The sequence below is a fragment of the Mirounga leonina genome, unplaced genomic scaffold (genome assembly GCF_011800145.1).
Source record: "Mirounga leonina isolate KUSES-001 unplaced genomic scaffold, KU_Mleo_1.0 Mir_125, whole genome shotgun sequence".
Taxonomy (NCBI): Eukaryota; Metazoa; Chordata; class Mammalia; order Carnivora; family Phocidae; genus Mirounga; species Mirounga leonina.
This window is the reverse complement of record NW_023270305.1, coordinates 66,003,096-66,018,244: the sequence shown is the minus strand read 5'-3', so window position 1 is coordinate 66,018,244 and position 15,149 is coordinate 66,003,096. Positions and strand designations below refer to the sequence as shown.

The window sequence follows — 15,149 nt, the reverse complement described above, 5'->3', positions numbered from 1 at the left end:
TTATTGCCATCTGGGGTGTGTGTGTGTATGTGTCTCAGTTGCCTCGGGGAAGCATACTCCATTTCGTAGTTGAGGAGAAGTAGGCACTGGGGCAACGAAGAGGAGACTTGGAAAGAGGGTAAGTAAGGCCCTCTGCCCCCTCCAGACGACGTGTGCGACAGGGAGCTCGCAAGCTGGGAGAGCCCCCAGCCACTGGTGCTGAAGGTTGGCAGAGAAGGCGGTGCCTTCCGCAGGAGCGTGGTGGGCTGGCAGTGTGTGATTGTGTGTGGGTGGGTTCCTCCGTCCTTGGAGAGGCACATGGAGCCCTAGACTGAGGGCTTCTTGCACGTCCTGGCTTTGTCCTGCGCCGCGGAGTGAAGAGCCGCTTTATTTTTCCCTCCAGGAGGAAGCTAGCTTGTTTCTATTCTGTTGCATGGTGGTTAGCTCATCTTCTGACATACAGGGAGAAAAATGTGTTCTCCTGGAGGATGTCTCCCCCAGGGTCCCAGCAACATAAGCCAAGCTTGTTTTGCCCCATGCATCGCCCGTGCATCCAGAATGAGTGTTGTATCTTAAGAAGTGGTTCTGCTTGTGAGAAATTGGAAGTCAGTGCTTTGAATCCTACTTAAAGTTACTCGATTTCCCTGTGTTGATTTTCAAGATGCTGTGCAATGAGATATTGCTAAGTCTGACATTGAGTTAATTGATTACACTGTCAGAATACTAGGGACTTGGAAATAGGCCTTCCTTGTCCAGGTACTGTAAACCAAATGCATTCAACCTTGGCAGCCAAAGAGGCAGGGAGAGCCAACCTTCTTTTAGCTCTTTTAGGAAGGAAGGTGTTAAATTAGGAAATGGATTTCGGTGTTTTCTGATTTGCTCCATGTTTCCACCAAGAGCAGGTGTGGCTCTGGGTGCATATGTTTTCAGGGTTCTTTGGTCGATACAAAAAGAGACATCTCATGGAGAAACATAGAGGAATCCCCCTTCTAATGATTGGAAACAGACCACTTCATGATTGTCCTAGGGCCAGAGGCTGCATATGAACCACCTAGGCATGTCACCTTACATATTTTTTAAAAAGGAGATAGAGTCTTAGACAAAAATAGGAAAAAAGCCTCTTCTCTCTATGCTCACGCTGTGATGTAGTCTGCCCAAAACCATGGTTACGGGGCTTACAGGGAAGCTCCAACAAACCATACCAAGTACAACCCTGGGAGGTTTGCGGCTTACATTTTGTGGAGCAGGAGAACCTTTATGGAATTCCAGAGAACACCATGCCATTCCATTCCATTTCATTCACCGATGCCCCTTCCTTCTGCCTGCCTCCCACCGCCAGAGTTCCCACTCACTCCTCATTTCCTTTCCACACATGGGCTCTTTGACTCAGGAGAGTAGTGAGCTGAAGGGATAACTAGTTTCAGGACCAGACCTTAACACTCAAAACCTGTGGTTTTGAACTTGTTGTTTTAGAACAGGAAGAGGACGGAAAAAACACGAGTATAGTCATGAGGCCACGGGGCCTTTATTGTGCATGCAGATGAGGAAGATGGAGTGAGGCAGAGAGCAGGTGGGATGAACCGTAAGGCTGCTTTAGCCACAGAACACATCTCTGTTGGAGGGACAGGTGTCCGAGTGTGTCTGGTGACGCTTTGCCGGGGCCTGCCCAAACCCTGGGTGCATCAGGGCACCATCCCCACTTTAGAGCACTTGCAGTGAAGCATGCCGTGAGCACCAGCCTTGCCTGGTCATTATTCTCTAAGGTGCTCAGTTTCATGTTGGACTTGGCCCTAGACCAGATCCCCAGTGCAGAGGCAGGTTTTAGAGAGAAGCAAGGTCACATGGCACGCACAGGGTACTGGAGGTAGGGCCCACACTTCCAGTTGCCCACGGCTTGCCTGGTGGAGAACGGAGCCCCCCGGCCCTCCCAGGCTACTCACCCTGCAGATTCATGTGCTGTGTCCCTGATGTTTTCACTGTACTCAATAATTTAAAGTGCTTTCAAAATCATCTCTCCTTTGTCTCATAGCAAGTGTGAATTAGGTACAACACGTATTGGACAGATTGAAAAAACAGAACAAAAACTTGAGCTACAAAAAGGCCAAAGTCACAAAATGAATTAAGTAGTGGAGCTGGTTCTGTTTGCTCACCTGGGGTTGGTTTCACTGGAGGATGCTGTGGCGTTCTGGTTCCTCCAGAAGGGGAGGTGGGTGGGGGCGGTGGGGAGGCTTCAGCAGAGGGGGCTGGCCCTCGGAAACAGACGTGTTCACCTGGGCTGACTGAAGTCCCCGTTCCCATTGCGGTCGGTGAGAGGACACCCACAGAATCACACCTTTGGGCAGCATTTCCCAGGCTCCCGGGCGCTGTGTTCTTTACCTGGAAGTGATGAAGAGATACACCCTTTCTCGGGTGTGGCCAAGAAATCTGGCCTGAAGTAAGGCGAAGTGGAGGGCATGGAACAGCTGCTTCTCTCATTGATGCGGACAGGTTCATTCAACTGCACCATGAATTCACATGTACTCACCCAGTTCCTGTTTTGTGCTCAGGCCCAGCCAGGGAAGTTTAGCACTCTAGGTAACCCAGGGGTAAAGGAGACTGGGGGTGACAGCCCAGGGGGCTTCCATGTCACTAGGGAAGTGATAGATACGAGTAGATACTTAAGTAGCAATTAGGTTCTAAATGAGCGGGACTAGGCATATGTTCTAGGAGTTCAAAAAAGAAGTGTGGGGGGAGAGCTGGAAGAATCTGGAGGGTTCCTGGAAGGAGGCATGGATTGGGCGTGAGGTGGGGGGTAACATTTAAAGAGGTATTTACAAAAGGAGACAGCATTCCACGGGCACAGACACTGTGGGAAGAAAGGCCGAGAAGGCCTGTGGTTAGGAGTGGGGAATCAGAGAAGCATGGCCGAAAGGGAGGGTGCCTGTCAGCAAGGACCAGGCAGGATAAAATTGCCCAAATTTAAGACTTTTGTCTGAGTACCACCTGTGCTATTATTGACTTAAAAAAAAATTTTTTTTTTTTAAGATTTTATTTATTTATTTGACAGAGACAGAGACAGCGAGAGCAGGAACACAAGCGGGGGGAGTGGGAGAGGGAGAAGCAGGCTTCACGCTGAGCAGGGAGCCCGATGCGGGGCTCAATCCCAGGACCTGGAATCATGACCTGAGCCGAAGGCAGTCGCTTAACCAACTGAGCCACCCAGGCGCCCTTGACTTAAAATTTTTAAACATTGATTCTCTTATTTCCCACGTAAGCCCCGGTATGCTTGAAATCACCGGTTGGGATGTTGTAGTTACAGTTTTATTTCGTTCACATTAGAATAAACTCGCGGCCTCTAAAATAAAAAGGAAGGATGTTCATCCCAGGTGCCTCTTAAAACCATTAGTGATATGGGGGCCACACTTTGGAAACCCTGGAGTAGGAGAAAGTAGGAGAAAACTGAGGTGGATTCTAGAATGTTTAAAAGCCAGGCTGAGATAATTATTCTCCAGATAATGAGAGATGTATCAGTTGTGATGACAAAGGGGGTTGTTTTAGAGAAAGCTCATTACAGAGAGACGAGAGGATCTCACTTACACTGAAAGCAGATTCCCATTAAACACTATTGCAGCCGCAGGAATGAGATATTCCTGCTGCTCTGACTTGAGTGTGCAGAAGAATCACTGGGGTGGGGGGGGAGTGTTAGAAATATAGATCTGGGGCACCTGGGTGGCTCAGTTGGTTAAGCGACTGCCTTCGGCTCAGGTCATGATCCTGGAGTCCCGGGATCGAGTCCCGCATCGGGCTCCCTGCTCAGCAAGGAAACTGCTTCTGCCTCTGACCCTCCCCCCTCTCATGTGCTCTCTCTCTCTCTCATTCTCTCTGTCTCAAATAAATAAATAAAATCTTAAAAAAAAAAAAAAGAAATATAGATCTGCCCACCACCTTCAGAGCTTTTCATTCTGGAGTTTAGGACAAGCGCTAGGAATCCTTATGCGTACCAAGCGCTTCTCGAGAGAATTGGACTATGCTTCGGAAACACTGGAGTAGAATGGAAATTGTGGGCAGGGGAGGGCTCCCGATAATTATTGTATGAAGACTTTGTACACAGAAATGTCCTGAGATTTTATAGTAGACCTTTGTGATTCCTTCAGCAAGATTTATGAGCCTCGTTGTGTAAAGGAGAGGTATTGGGGTTCATTAGGAGTGGAGGCCCCGTGAAGGCTGGATGGAGCTGCTTTGCCTTTCGGACGGTTGGTGGGAGCGTGATAGATGGCAGAGAGGGTACATGGAGCCAGCTCATGACAGCTAGCTGTTCCTGTGCACAGCATGGAGTTTGCTGTGTGGTCACCTCACTAGTGTGGGTGCTGAGCTCCGCGCTCCCCGGTTCCGCGACCCCTGCCTCTGAAGACATCTCCATTTGTGTTACTCCCGTGCCGCACTCATAATGCAGTGGTAAGGACAAAAATGTCATTTTCTGAGAGGTGGTTCAGCCCAGCGCTTAAGCTCTGAAGCCAGGCTCCTTGGGTTTGAATCCCGCCTCCACCACCAACCACATTTGTGACCTTTAGAGAGCTATTTAACCTGTGTTCCTGTTTCCTGTTTCTTCCTCTGTAAGACATGGGTGATAGTAAATGTCTCTACCTCTAACAAAAGGGGTTGTTGAGGGGATGAAAGGAGTTACTACATGGAAAGTGCATGGACCAAGCCCTGCCCTCAGCGAGAGCTCAGTGAATGTTTAGCTCCTACAGTTATTATTATGTCCCCTAAACCTGCCATGGGCCTGGCCTTGGAGAAGGTTCTTTATTGACTTGATTATCATACAGGACCTAAAGAAGTCAAGTTTTTCATCATCCTCAAAATGTTTCTTTTCCGCTGGGTAGTCTCATTCGGCAAGGAATGGGATGCTAGTATTTCTGTTTTCTATTTCCCAAATAGCTCATTGATAGGGTTTCCCAAAATTATCCCACCCGGCTGACCCTGTGAGATAGGCCTACACTGTTTTTGAAGAGGTAAGACTCAGGGACTGTTATGCTTTGTTGGCCCCAGAATCCCTTGGGGGGATTGTTCTAACACCAAGGCTAAGGCTGTTGTTTCGGATGCTGGTGCTCTGGGTGGAGCCTGAGGACGTGTGCTGTGGTTAAACAGGCCCCTGCTGAGTCTCACACTGAGGGTGGGTAGAGTACACCTTGATATGCACTGCCTGAAGGCATATCTCTACCTTCAGGACTTCTGTAGGGAAATCTTAGAAGATCCCTGAAAACTTTTATCATCATCTAAATGGAGTGAGGTGGGAAGGGTCTAGAAAGGGATGTGGAAGGACTGGGAATGGCCAAATCTCCCTTTGTGTGCACCTATCCCTTGAATTTGTCCACCAGCTGCTGAGGTTCCAGGATCTCTCCATACTCCACTCCCTACAGACTCTTGTAATACTTACCATCTAATTAAATATGGCTCCCCTTGGTACATGATTGGTTATTTAACAACTACTCTGAGGCTTAGTTCTTGCCCCAGTGCTATCAGGGAAAGCTACTTGGCTTTGGGGCTCTGCAGTTAAAGGGCCTTGGGTTTCCTGGGCAGTCAGACCTTGTCTGTTCTGTTTCCCCTTCTCTGTGTCTTTGACCAGCAGATTTAGTGATTATTTGAGATCCTCAGTTCCCTACCTCTTCAGTGGATCCCTTTCTCTCAGTCTGTGGGTTCTAACTACAGGATGCGTCTACCACTCTCGAGGCAGGTGACCTAGGCTCTTTAAGCCTGTTTCTTCATCTGTAAAATGGGAATATAATAGTTCTTAGAATAGTTCGACAACCTCTTTCGGTTGTTGTGAGAAATAAGGGAGTCTATGTAGAGTTCTTAGCAAAGGGCCAGGCTACTGTACACTCTAACAATTTTATTAATATTTGAAGAGTTATATGTGTGTATTCATGGTTTGAGAATCTTAAATCAGAACATATGGTCCAGTGATATTTTTCTCTTTGATTTGTGAATGTATTTATATGAATAGTCTAAAAATAAAGTTAATTTAGTTACACTTAACAATTGCCTTTTTGAAAGTATTAGAATCTCTTGAAATGAGATTGTTTTGAAAAGTCTAGGAATTGTGTGGCCACTGTAGCCGAAGGTTGATTATTTGTTGAAGTGTATGACCAATTGAAAATAGGGATATTTGGGAGCTGCTGTTTTGGGTTTACTGTACCAGTTTCATCTAGTTTCATGGATCTCAATGCATTCTCAAATGCTGTTTTCTCCAAATTCCTAATTCCAGCCCATTTAGCTATAGCTTCAGAACTCATATATGTGACTGCCTCTGGTCATCGTCATTTGATTGTGCCAGGGCATCTCAAACTCTGTTATGTCAAAAACTGTATATCCTATGTTCCTCCTCTCCAATCTTTTTTTTTTCTTTAAGATTTTATTTATTTGTTTGAGACAGAGAAATACACAGAGAGAGAGAGCATGAGCAGGGGGAGAGGCAGAAGCAGGCTCCCTGCTGAGCCAGGAGTCCGGTGCAGGGCTAGATCCCAGGACCCTGGCATCATGACCTGAGCCAAAGGCAGACGTTTAACCATCTGAGCCACCCAGGCGCCTCCCCCATAATCTAAGCCTCCCATAGTCTTCCCCATCTCAAGAAATGGCAACTGCATCCTTCCAGTTGCCCAGGCCAGAAATCGTGAGAAGCCATTCTTGATGACTGTCATTCTCACACCCCCATATCCAGGCCAACAGTAGCATCTTTTGTCTTCAAAATATATCCCAGATCTGATCATCTTTGTATATTTCTGCTGACATCACTCTGGTCCAAGACCACTCTGGTCTTATCATCTCATACCTGGATTATTTTAACAGCCTCCTAACTGGTTCCCCATTGCCCCAACTTCATCAGCGTATGTCACTCAGCTCACAGATCTCTTGGTAGAAACCCATGTCTTTATACTCTACAAGGCCAACATGGTCAGGCTCCTGTTAATGACCTCTCTGACCCTACATCACCTGTTACTCTTTCCCTTCACTCCTTTCCCAGCCATATTGACCCACCTGCCACCCTTCAACATATTCACCATGTTCCTACCTCAGTCTTTGCACTGGCCATTCCATCTTTCTGGAATGTTCCTTTCCTAGATACCCTCATGGTTCAAGTTTAAAATTTTACCCTTGGGGGACCTGGGTGGCTCAGTTGGTTAAGCGTCTGCCTTTGTCACAGGTCATGATCCCAGGGTCCTAGGATCTAGCCCCGCATCAGGCTCCCTGCTGGGTGGAGAGCCTGCTTCTGTCTCTCTCCCTCTGCCGCTCCCCTTGCTTGTGCTCTCTCTGTCAAATAAATAAATCTTTAAAAATAAAATAAAATAAAATTTCACCCTTCATCTTGATGCTTTATATACTCTCCTTCTTTAGTTATACTCTTTAGCTCTTATCTCTCTTATATATTTTTCTTATTTATCTTTATTATCTGTCTCTAGCACCAGAACAGAGTTTCTATAAATGCACAGGTTTTTGTTCACTGTTCTGCTCTTGGGACCCCAGACAGTTCCTGGTCCCTTGTTGAATGAGTGAATGAATTTAAGTAAACAAGTGTGTATTACCCTAGCACGTACTGTGGTAAGACCAAAGTTGTGTGGGGTTATCATTCCTGCCTCCAACAAGGAGTATGAAATCTAGCTGGGAAGACCAGTATGCTAAGCAGTTGAAGGAATTCCCTAAACAGCCTTTCTGTACAGTTGAAAGAATTGAGGAAAAGGCAAAAGAAAAGGATATTTTATAAAAATCTGTAGGATTCCTTGAAAATGTTCTTATGAGAGAATGCCTATTATTTCCATGTGGCCGTTTGCACTAAGCTGAAGCAGCTCCGTCATGTCTAGGGTCTCCAAGAGTAGGAATTGTAAACGTTCTGGGTGCCCAGGGCCTGTGCAAGGTGCTGTGGGAAGGGGAGAAGAAAAAAGGCCCGCTTGTCCTCCCTTTGCAGAGTTTAAAATCAAGTTCAAATTCTCATGAGGGCCTAAGATACAAAACCCTTAGTAATTGGCAGCAAAGAGAAATGAAATTTTAAATTCCAGTGCCTGGACTCCAGGGCTGGAGCTCGTCGAAGCATATGCAGACAAAGCTTCGAGGGCTTTCATTTAGACTAAAAGAACTCCAGAGCAGGCCTGCAGTATTTTACATAAATACAAGCTACACTTGGCAAAACACTGTATTTCTCTCCAAGTTCCCCCGGGTATATATGCGCTGGTTAAGTAATTACAATCTATTATAATGCTAATCAGCAGGATCACACCTGTTTGAAATCCAGTTTTCTGGCAGAAAGCACGGGAAGTGGCCAAACGCCTGTACTTGCTGGGATTGTAGATGGGACAGGAACACACTGTTGTCACGTCAGCTTGCCCGCCACTAAACAGAATGGAAACTCCAGAGGGACTATGATTGAGCCCCATAATATCATGCCTGGGAGGAAGGGGAGAAGCACAGTCTCTTACCGAATCCAAGCACAGAAATGAGAACCTCCCCTGCCCCATGCCCTCCCCGTCCCCTCTGCTTCACCTTGAAGTCTCAGAGAGGTAATTTTTTAAGCTAGTGAAAAAGTCACCTTTATTTGCCAGCAAGGAGTAAACTCATTGAGCTAATGACCCCAAGAGGTAGATCAGATTCAGAATATAATCAGGTTCAAGAAGGGTTTAGGAAAATCATGGCAGGTGAACCTGTAATTAATTATTGAGGAAAACCATAGACTTTGATTTTGCCTATGTCCTTCTTGAGTAGATTTGTTTGTTTTCAGACTATAGTATCTCCTGATGCCAGTTATAACGTTGCCCCAGCCAGATGAAAGCGTCTCGTGAGTAGAAGTATCTTCCTCCCAGTTACTCACCAAGCAGAGTATGAGCCACTCAGGAAGTACATGTAGCGACTCACTCATCTGTTGGTTGCATTAAAGGCTGCCTTTGGGGTCTGTATTGTAGAAGGTCATATAGGCAACACTCTTTAATCAGACTAACTTAGATTCTGCTCTAAGTTAGTCTGCACTCTAGAAGTACACCATCCCAGGTCGCCTGGGTGGCTCAGTTGGTTAAGGGTCTGCCTTCGGCTCAGGTCATGATCCCAGGGTCCTGGGATCGAGCCCTGCATCGGGTTCCTTGCTCAGCAGGGAACCTGCTGCTCCCCCTGTTTGTGTTCTCTCTCTCTCTGACAAATAAATAAATAAAATCTTAAAAAAAAAAAAGTTCACCACCCAGTACAGTGCTGAAAAGAAAGATGGCGGAATCCACAGGAGATCCTAACTAGTGGACAAAATGGTTTGTTCATTCATTGCTCCAGCCATCCTTTCATCCATTTAGCAAACATTTATTGAATACCTTATATGCCAGGTGCCATGCCAGGAGCTGTTCTCATGGAGCAGATAGTCTGGTAGGAGACAATGTAATCAATATATAACATAAATATTCTGGTGTATAAAATTAAGAAGGAAAGCTCATCACAAGGCTTTCTGAGCCTGGGGACACCTCTTTAGAGTTGGATTGGCTAATCCTTTTCTTTTCCCCCTACTGATTAGGGAGTCAGGTACCTCCTATTAATCAGTGGTGTTGGACCTTAGGTTCCACATCTGTGAAAGCAGGAGGTAGCATAGATTTAGATACCCTTATATAAGGCCTCTGTTAACAATGATTCTGACTGACTTGGCTGTCTGCATTTTGGGCCTTGACTTTGCTCGACCTAGCACTTGATGATGTTTTATCTTTATTGTTTTCCATGAAGCTGAGTCTTGTATCTCTGAAAAACTGTCAGCTTCTGCTTTTTTCCCTCCTTATCTTTCTTTATTACTGTTATCAAAATCACAAAGCCATTTTTGATAGCGTGCTTCTTTACCTAGTGTTCAAGGCCCACAAAAATATATTTATTTTTTTAGATGGGGGAGAAGCAGAGGGAAAGGGAGAGAGAGAATCTTAAGCAGCCACACTGGGTGTGGACACGGGGTGAATTCTCCAGTGAATTCCCAGTGTCAATCTCAAATGGGGCTTGATTTCACAACCGTGAGCTCATGACCTGAGCCGAAATCAAGAGCCAGACACTTAACTGAGCCACGCAGGCACCCCTACATTTATTTTTTAACTGGAGCCTTCTGTATCATTGAGCCATTCGAAGGATATTCTAAAAACAAACAAACAAGCAGAATTTCTGGAATGCAGGGCTTATGAATCCATCTCCCGACATTTTAGATGGATGATTATCTAAACCATTTTGGGCAGCTAAGAGAATCATCAGTCAGCCACCAAGGATGGAACATGTAATCGACCAGTATTTGCCAGAGTATCTTTCAAAGAGTAGGAGACTTCTGATATTCTCAGGTTTCTGTGATCAAAGATGTCGGGAATGTTTCAGAGTCAAATGCACATTAGTATATTAAAGACTCCCAAGATGGCCGGTAGCAAAGGGACTGGTACACCTCTGTGTGTGTAACCACAGATTTTCCAAACTGATTCATCATAGAATGCTCTTATTTGTGAAAAATTATTAGAACCATAGAACTAGTGTTTTGTGGACATATATTGAAAAACATTATAATGAGGAAAAAAAAGGAATGGACTTTCCTCAAGTGGGCCATTTGGGGATTTGAGATTAACACCCTTTTATGAAACAGTGAAGTTGAAGAACTGCGAGAATTCACTGGAGAGGAAGATTAATGTGGATTCTACTAGTTGGCAAAGTCTTCATAAGATTTTGAGCCAGGACTGGTAGAATATGGAATCTGAATAGACAGGGAAGGGAGCCCCTCTAAGTTGGAAGAAGAGCGTAAAAAATGTCAGGCAAGCATTTTGGGTGATGAGGGCAGTCAGGAAACCAGTGAGATTAAAGCAGGAATGCAATCCAAAAGTAATCGCTTCATTAAAATACACACACACACACACACACTAAAACAATAAGCTATCCAAAGAAAGAGAATAGTGGATAGAATGGATATTCAGTCATTAATCTATCCATCCATCTAGTTAGCCAGCCATTTAGCAAATATATAATAAACACTTTTTATGTTCTAGGAATTTTGCTTGGGGCAAGGTGTTGAACAGAATCACTATGATTTATTGGGGCGCCTGGGTGGCTCAGTTGGTTAAGCGACTGCCTTCGGCTCAGGTCATGGTCCTGGAGTCCCGGGATCGAGTCCCGCATCGGGCTCCCTGCTCAGCAGGGAGTCTGCTTCTCCCTCTGACCCTCCCCCCTCTCATACTCTCTCTCTCTCTCATTCTCTCTCTCAAATAAATAAATAAAATCTTTAAAAAAAAATAAATAAACACTTTTTATATTCTAGGAATTTTGCTTGGGGCAAGATGTTGAACAGAATCACTATGATTTATTGAACTCTTGGTTATCAAGGGAATCTATCCTAAGGGCTAACCCAAATCTCCCATGCTGTATTTCCAGCTAATTTTCTTCGTTTATTTCTTGATAGGCCTGATAGGGATAGCTTTGTAGCATCCTTCAGGTCGCTGAGTGGTGGCTTGTCTAAAAGTAGTGTGGGCTTTGGAGTCAGTCCTGGGTTGGATTCTAGTTTTATCAGTTGTGGCTACATGATATTGGGGAAATTCTTTAACTCACCTGTAGCCGTCCCCTCATCTGTAAAATGGGAATAATAGCTATCTTGTAGAGTTATTATAATGACCGATGAAACATGATAAAGTGCCCAGCTTCTAGCAACTTCTCAATAAAAGGTAATTTATTATTGATAATTATTTGCATTTAATATTTTTTATTTGATATAGGTGAAATTGAGCTTTTGTCGGAAGATTTCATTCAGTAATGCCAACTGAGGAGTTTCAAGCAAAACCTTTTCCACTCCCTACTTCCCTCCCTTTCTGAAATAGCTAGCAACGGGAATTCTGGGTTTGCCAGATTCCAGATATGCAGAACTAGAACCTCACACTCGGCCCTTCTTAGGCGGCCCCTGGGGTGGGAGGCACAGGGAACATGGATTACCTGCCCTGGGGCTGGCTTTGCTCCGGATGGATGGGCCTACCTGATATACTACTCCCTCTGGAATTTTTAAAAAGCAGATTCAGTGTTGCATTTTAACCTGAACATCAGCTGCCTTTGCTTGTGGGCCTAATGGGATAACTGAGGTTTGAAGATTTATTTTACTGTCCATTTTGCTGTGGTCCAGTGTACATCCCATTTCTCTGGGCCAAAGGATCTGATTTCATTTTCCTACCGTGTGTCTCTTCTGTAAGCCCAGCCTCTAATGGGATGTACGCCGATTGCTCTGTTCTGGCCTGACTGTTGGTAGGCACAAAGGTTCTCCACTGAGAGGGCAGGACTTTGATTTTGACCAGGACATCAGAATTGCTTAGGAGTAACATGAGTTGAAGGATAGCCAGCGTTTTAAAAAGATTACTGTATGCTTATAAGGAATCATACATTCCTTTGTTAATTTTCTATTAGGACCCTTGTTTTTTAAACTCGGGTTTCATTTTAGATACTTGACATTGAAGTCACAGAACCAAAAGTAGCAGAGAGCTCCTCTGACCTTCCTGAGGGATCCGTTCTCAGAACCTGCCTGTTCTCCTCTCCAACCATCTGAGTCCTTTTCTTCCTTCAAAACTTTCTTCAGAATTCACCCAAGAGCAGGGGGTCTGGTTTTTCTATTTTGTAGCGTTGTGACTTTGTGAGCGTTCACTTAACTTCCTCAAACTTTTGTTTCTTTGTTTATGAAAGGGTTAGGAATAGTCCACCCTCCTTGGGTTGTAGGGTTGCTGGCAGGAATGAAGGAGGTCCATGTAGGTGAAGGTTCTTGGGCTTGTAAGCATTAACTCTGTGTCCTGAGCATCTGTTGAGGTAGGTGAAAAAGTTTGTTCTGGGCACCCAAACTCCTTTGTCTGTATCCTTTGCTCTCCCAGGACTCTGTCCTATTTCTGTTAGGTGCCCAGAGTTGCCAGATGAAGTATGGGAAGCCCAGTTAAATTTGAACTTCAGATAAACAACAAATACTTTTCTGCTATAGGTACATCCTAAATACTGCATGGGACATACTTAAACTTATACTTACATACTTCCACTAACAAAGTATTCATTGTCTGGAATTCAGATTTAACTGGGCATCCTGCCTTTTCATTTGCTAAAGCTGGGTCTCTGTGTCCCCCCTACCCAAGTAACAAAGCATGCCCAGGAAAGGATATGTTTGTCATTTCTTTGTCCTGCTAAAGGTAGAGGAGGGACATTTGCAGTCACTTTAAAATGGAAGCCTTAGCCCCTTGTAAAAGTAATTCCAGCACTTGCCAGAAGTAGGGAACATGTTTTTCTGATGAACAACCCCTTTCAAGAACCCCTAAACTCGTGGAGGTGGCCTCCTGCCTTAACACTTGAAGTCCAGTCCACCCCACTGGCCTGTTATGTATGTCAGGACCCCACAGCTTCTTCTTTTCCCACATTGAATTGGAGAGCTCAGTTCACAGGAAGTGCAAGTCCCCAGCCATGACCACCTAGCTGTTTTAAAAGTATTTTTTTTTTTTTCATTTTAGAAAAGAATAGCTAACTGAAGTGTCAGATGCCTGAGTACTAATTCATGATGATAGCTTTAGGGTTCATTTTCATATGTTTATTAGCCTGGTTCTCTGGAATCCAGGGGATTTATGTAAGAGTTGTGCAGTGGCCCTAACTACCCTTTTGGGGTGCTGACTTACTTATAGGATGGAGTCTAGCCTCATCACCCCACCAGACATTTCGGGCCCTGCATGGCGCGCATCCTTCCCCCTCCTCCATTTTTCTGCCAAGGGGATCCTGCATCCTCCACGCTGGGAACCTCCTCCATGGGAGCTTGCTTCTCTCGTCCGTGTCCAGTTTTTCTGGGTGCTCCGATCCCCACATGTCCATATTCCTGAAATACTAGGAATACTAACCACTTCTCCAAATCCCCCTCCTTCTTGGGCCTCTTTCCTAGAACTCTCTAGCCTACAGCTCTTTTGGCCCTTGGAATCCTAGTAACATTTACTATTTGTGCCCTCCATTTAAAATTATTGATGTCTCGGGGCGCCTGGGTGGCTCAGTCGTTAAGCGTCTGCCTTCAGCTCAGGTCATGATCCCAGAGTCCTGGAATCGAGCCCCGCATCGGGCTTCCTGCTCCGCGGGAAGCCTGCTTCTCCCTCTCCTACTCCTCCTGCTTGTGTTCCCTTTCTCAAGCTGTGTCTCTCTCTGTCAAATAAATAAATAAAATCTTTAAAAAAAAAAATTATTGATGTCTTGTGTTGATGGTCGGATACTCTCTGCCTGTTCTCTTACAGAGGCAGAAAAGGTCCCAGAGAGGAAGAACTCATGCCAGTTTATGCTAACACTTGGCATAGTGCCTCGCACAGAATAGATGCTTGATTGCTTAAATACATTCTAACATGAAATTATAATAGTATCTACCTAAATAGTAGGTGTTCTGTAGATATTTGCTCTGGAGTGTTCTTCCTTCCATGACAGAGAAGAATGTGTTATTTAAAAAATCACACACAGGGGCGCCTGGGTGGCTCAGTCAATTAAGGGTCTGACTCTTGATTTCGGCTCAGGTCATGATCTCAGGGTCATGAGATCGAGCCCCGTGTTGGGCTCTGTGCTGAGTGTGGAGCCTGCTTGGGTTTCTCTCTCTCCCTCTGCCCCTACCCCCGCTCTTTCTCTCAAAAAAAATCACACACACACATCTGTATGTTATTTTTTTTTTTAAGATTTTTTTAAATTTATTTATCCATTTGACAGAGAGAGAGACAGCGAGAGAGGGAACACAAGCAGGGGGAGTGGGAGAGGGAGAAGCAGGCTTCCAGCCGAGCAGGGAGCCCAATGCGGGGCTTGATCCCAGGACCCCGAGACCATGACCCGAGCCGAAGGCAGTCGCCCAACCAACCGAGCCACCCAGGCGCCCTGTATGTTATTTTTAAAAAGGAAAAGGCAAGGGAGGGTGCTGACATATGGGGTGGTCTTTTATCTTTAAACTTTATTTCAGCATTATTTAAAAAAAATCAATAAAACTTGCTTTTTTAGAGTAGTTTTGGGTTTATAAAAAATTGAGCAGAAAGTACAGAGTTCCCATCTACCCCCTCATTCGCACACACAGTTGCCCCATTATTACAGTTGACCCGTGGGCAATGAAAGGGGTTGGGGGCGCTGACCCCTGTCCCGTTGAAAATCTGAGTATAACTTTTGACTCCCCAAAACTGAACTCCTAGTAGCCTGTTGTTGAC

General features: G+C 45.2%; 1 protein-coding gene across 2 annotated transcripts in view; it reads left to right on the top strand.

Moving 5' to 3' along the window:
* PRKCE (protein kinase C epsilon) overlaps positions 1-15,149 on the top strand; it is a 488,826-nt gene that overhangs the window by 1,313 nt on the left and 472,364 nt on the right. The gene's annotated exons all lie outside the window — the stretch shown is intronic.